Source organism: Heterodontus francisci, chromosome 16 (assembly GCF_036365525.1).
Source record: "Heterodontus francisci isolate sHetFra1 chromosome 16, sHetFra1.hap1, whole genome shotgun sequence".
Taxonomy (NCBI): domain Eukaryota; kingdom Metazoa; phylum Chordata; class Chondrichthyes; order Heterodontiformes; family Heterodontidae; genus Heterodontus; species Heterodontus francisci.
This window is the reverse complement of record NC_090386.1, coordinates 56,864,366-56,869,535: the sequence shown is the minus strand read 5'-3', so window position 1 is coordinate 56,869,535 and position 5,170 is coordinate 56,864,366. Positions and strand designations below refer to the sequence as shown.

Below are 5,170 nucleotides of genomic sequence, written 5' to 3'. Positions count from 1 at the left end.
CTTGTTAGCCAGGATGTGTGAGGCCCCCAAGCTTACCTGCTTCCCTGGGATCTGACCCTCCCATTACAAAGATACCCAGGGTCAGCGATCGGGCACCCTCAAAGTCAAGGATCGGTACCCTCCCTCCTTGGATCAGAGCGCCCCCTCGCCTGCCCCCACCCAGGAATGGAACCCTCTTGGAAGCCCCCTCCCTGGGGTTGGGGATCAGCTCCTCACTACCGCCACCCCCACATTCCCAGTAGCAGTTGCAGGCTCCTTACCTGTGACTGTGGCCTGCTCTGGAATGTTCTCCAACTTACTGGAAGACAAGCCTGTCAATCAGGCTGATTTTCAGTTGCAGTTCCTGTTAAAAAAGTCACACACTATGGAGGTAAAACTTCATAGCATGCGGGAAGATCCAAACTTCCAAACTCCACCCTCCCTCCAACCCATCCCTGTCATTACCAGGGCCATTAACTCTGTTTCTCTCCACAGATGTTGCCTGCCCTCCTGAGTATTTCCAGCATTTTCTGTTTGTATAACTGAGGATACAGTCAGTTAACCAACATCTGTAAAAAAAAAAGACAAGTTAAAGTTTCAGGTAAAACTCTTAATGACGGATCAGCTCTGCACCTCCTATTTTTTCCTGTTTTTATTTCATTTTGTCAAATTTGCAAGATTTTTGTCTTTTGTGTTTTATTGTCTAACTAAAGTAAGACATTTTACTTCTGTGAACCATGGTTGCTTTTGATGTTAATCTCTGTCTCCTTTTTGTAATTTTTGCTAACACCAATCAGTTATATCACAAACATGGTTTGACTTGTTAGACAACAATGAAATGTATAAAGTGCCTCATTTTCACTTACTTCATTTGAAAAATCCAGGAAACTCTGTTTGGGTGTCTTAATGCTAACAAAATAGATAAATTCTGTCCCTCCTCCTCTGAAGATGCCAATTCCTTGTTCTAGTACAATTCCATAATCACAAATAACCTCTGAGACCTCACTCAAGAAGCTATTATTCATGTGTGAGCCTTGACTTAAGATCTTGGCAGGCTCGTTGACTACAGGGAGCAGCCACATACATTAAGGAGCGGAAACACTGTCCAATCACCACTTTCTTCACGAAGAGGCATTGATGCCAACAGAATGTTATCTACTACCAACCCACCTGCATCTTTTCCTACAACAGTGATCACACTTCCAAAGTATTTCATTGGCTGTAAAGCACTTTGGGAGATCCTGTGGTTGTGAAAGGCACTACACAAATGTTCTTCCCTTTTCTGATGTTTCCATGTTCTTTTTTCCCGGTCTGCTGCTTGGAAGCTGCCTCTATCCCTTGTCCGGGTTTCGGCCTCAGTGGTGGGGGATGGGGAGGGGGAAGAGAGTGGGGGGACCTGCAGGCCAATTGGAAAATTCCAGTCGGTATTGGCAGAGTGCCCCTAAGAGGCCCTTAAGGATATCTAATTGAGTACCCACCCCTTGGACAGGTCGCCCAAACTGGCATTTTCAACAATGGACTGCAGGCAGGAACATGCTGGCAAACTGGCCGGTAGTAGAAAATTGTAAGCCTGTCTGCCTCTGGTCATGCCTCCTCAACCATTTGAAAATCCGACCCCTCGTATTCGAGATGTCTAGGTATAAAGGCCAACATTCCATTAGCCTTTTTGATTATTTTCTGTACCAGTTCATGACATTTTAAAGATCTATGTACATGGACCCCTAAGTCTCTTGAACCTCCACTGTTATCTTTTCACGATTTAGTAAGTATTCTTCTATCCTTTTTAGGTCCAAAGGGGATGACCTTGCATTTGCCTACATTGAAATCCATTAGCCACAGTTTTGTCCATTCACTTAATCTATCAATATCTCCTTGTAATATGATGCTTCCATCTTCACTGCTTACAATGCTGGCATATTTGTGTCATCAATAAACTGAGCTATGTAGCTTTCTATCTCATCATCTAAGTTGTTAGTAAATATGGTGAAAAGTTGAGGCCACAACATAGATCCTTGCGGGATACCACATTCTGCCAATTAGAGTGCCTCCCATTATCCCTACTCTCTGTCTCCTGCCACTCAGACAATCATCTAACCAGGCCAATAATTTGTCGACAATTGCATGGGCTTCTACTTTAGCTGGCAATCTCTTATGAGGGACTTTATTGAATACCAGCTGGAAGGCCATATAAATAACAGCCATAAACATTACCCTATTACTTAAGTTACCTCTCCAAAAAATTAAATCAGTTTCATCAGACATGACCTACCCTGTACAAATCCATGTTGGGGCTTTCTCTGATCAGCTGAAAATTTTCAAGGTCTTCAGTCACTCCATCCTTAATTATACACGCTAGTAATTTCACAACAACAGATGTTTGACTAACCAGTCCATAATTCCTTGCTTTCACCCCTCACCTTTTGTAACTAGTGGAGAGACATATGTACCATTCCAATCCAAACAAATGGTTCCTGAATCAAGAGAACTTTGGAAGATTATAGTTAGGGTATCTCCAATGCTTTCACCTACTTTCTTCAAGTTTAAGATAATTTTTATTCTAATTTGGGATATCACTATCAGGGTTGTCCAATAGCAAGAGCTCTTAATCATCTGAGAAAAAGAAGAAACTATCCTTATCTGCCAAATGCTCCAAAATATTATGGTTAAATTATGACCAACTGTACTGTAACAATGTCTTCGCACTTTTGGTGACAGATCAATTAAGCAGGCAAACTCAGAACTTGTCTTAGCAACAACTTCCAGTACCAAAATTGCGCACAATGTTTGACACGTATACAAAGCAATGTTACCATATCCAATAGAACTTCTAGTTCTGGTCCACAGACCAGAACAATGCACCTCAGAAACCAGCTGGCAGTGACATATGTTTAAGATGCACCTTGTATTGTTAATCTGAGGAAAGACTTTCCCAGCATGTTGCAGTGATCTGAATCTTGTTTACTAATCGAGTGTAAATAACCTTCTGCCTTCTGCTGGCTAATGCACTTTCAGTCATGGTTTTCTGCCATTTGTAAATGTGAAGGCGTTCAGTGGGCATTACGAGCGGATGAATATTGGAACCTTTACTTAACAATCAGTAGCTTATTTAAATAACTCACTCAAAAAGTCACTGTGAGCAGTAGGTGAGAGTAGGCAAGTGACCTGTTTTACTGCCTTTACTATTTCTTATTGATTGCTTCCTCCAACCCAACTGCTTCACTCATCAATTTAAAGAAAAAGCCGCACTAAAGCTTGGGGCAGCCGCAGCAAAGGCTCAATGGGGAAAGACCACAGTGTAAGGTCCCCCCACCAAGCTGAACTGAGGGGCTGGATCCATGGGAAACCTCTCGAACTGTATCGGGAAAATTTTGTGTGCTGTAAATGTAAAAATGTATATGGCATGACAATGAAATGGAAGGGTTGTGAGGCAACTCATGATTGTATTGAAGGAAACTGATCATCTTTGCACTGTTTGTATTTTTTGACTTGATGCTGTTTTAAACTGTTTGGGAATGTAATTTTTACAGATTTTTATGAATAAAGTATATTTTGGAAATAAAAAAAAAATCAATTTAAAGAAAAAGCCAACTGATTTCTACTTTTAATGAAAGACAAGAGGTTTAAGGGAGGAAGTTTTGCCCGGTTTAGATATTGTAAGTAAAGTGATATTTGGCCTGAAGCTACAAGGACTGGGTGGTTAGCTTTTTCGGCCGGCGTGGACACGAAGGCCTGAATGGCTTCCTTCTGTGCCATAATTTTTATATGGTTCTAAGTAATAGTTTTTGGTCCCATAATTTGTGCTTGCATGCAGTAAATGAACAGACCCCGATTCTTTCATTTAAAGTTAGTAGTTAGATACAAGGCAATGTCAGTGAATGGAATCCCAGTAATGTATATGGAATGCAATCTGTAGATCAGCATAGATCCCCAATGTATCCGGGTACAGTACATTTACATTATAAGTGAGTCTTTGAAGCAGAGGATCTCCATAATTGAGGAATATTTAGCCCCACTCCAGAATATCAGAGAGAATGAGGGGTTTCTGGATCAAACTCTCCAGAATATAGTAACCGAAAAGGCAGTGCTCAACAGTTCAGGACACAAGGTTAGTAGAAGTGGGTGGCCATGCACAAGGGCAGCACAGGGAGACAGGACTTACAGGGTGTTGTGGGAGCACCTTAATAGGACCTCCTTAAGAGCTGTAAGTGAAGGTCACTGGAGGAAGTGATGTCACATCAAAGATGACAAGGGAGTTGTGGAGGTAGCTGTACAGAGTGTACATCGCTTCTCGGCCTTTTGGCTTAGATCAAGTGTAGTATCTGTTCTTCTCAGTGCTTATTTGATTGAGAAGAGACCATGATCATTGCCTTTTGATCCTGGGGAAGCTTTGAGTAAAATGGCTATAACAAATTTTCGAGCTTCGGGCCAGGGAGTGCGCAACACCGTTCGGGTGGTCGTGAAGGACAAGGAAGGAGATGCACCGGTCGATCGCACCTTCTTCATCAAGAAAATTCTCTTCGATTGCTGCGGATTTCAAGCGACGGACGTCTTCTGCCTGCAGGATTTCCCCAGCAGTGGATACTTCGACGTGACGTTCCGGAACGTGGCGGGATGCATCAAGTTCCTGAAGGTGTTCAAGGAGAAAGGGGACCGGGCACCACTGTCGATTCTCACAGCGGAGCCGCTCTTCACGCTTCCGTCACAACGGGACCAGGTGGTGACGATTCACCTCTACAACCCCCATGTTCCGGTGGTGGATGTACTCACCTTTCTCGCCAGGTACGTCGAGGTGGCCGGCAGCAGCACTGATGTTAAGGACCCCTTTGGGATTTGGACCAGCAAGCGGCAGGTGAAGGTGACCTTGAAGGTAGATCCCAGTGGAGCCATCATCCACCCTCCCTCCAGCTTCGCTATCGGGGGATGTCGAGGCTTCTTGGTCTACGCTGGGCAGCCCAGAGTTTGCCGCACCTGTGGCAAATCTGGTCACATGGCAGCCAACTGCAGCACGGTTGTTTGCAAGAACTGCAAGGAGGAAGGCCATCAGACCAAGGACTGTAAGCAGACTAAGTGTTGCAACTTGTGCGGTGCGGCAGGCCATCTCTACAAGACCTGCCCCAAACGTTGCCTCAGCTATGCTCAGGCGGCAAGGTCCAAGTGAAGGCCGGGAGAAGGTTCGACGAAGGCGTCCGCT

The 5,170-nt window shown here is 44.1% G+C and overlaps 1 pseudogene; it reads left to right on the top strand.

Moving 5' to 3' along the window:
- The first annotated feature begins 4,259 nt into the window (after positions 1–4,259).
- On the top strand, positions 4,260–4,368 carry LOC137378537 (U2 spliceosomal RNA; annotated as a pseudogene).
- Positions 4,369–5,170: the final 802 nt, after the last annotated feature.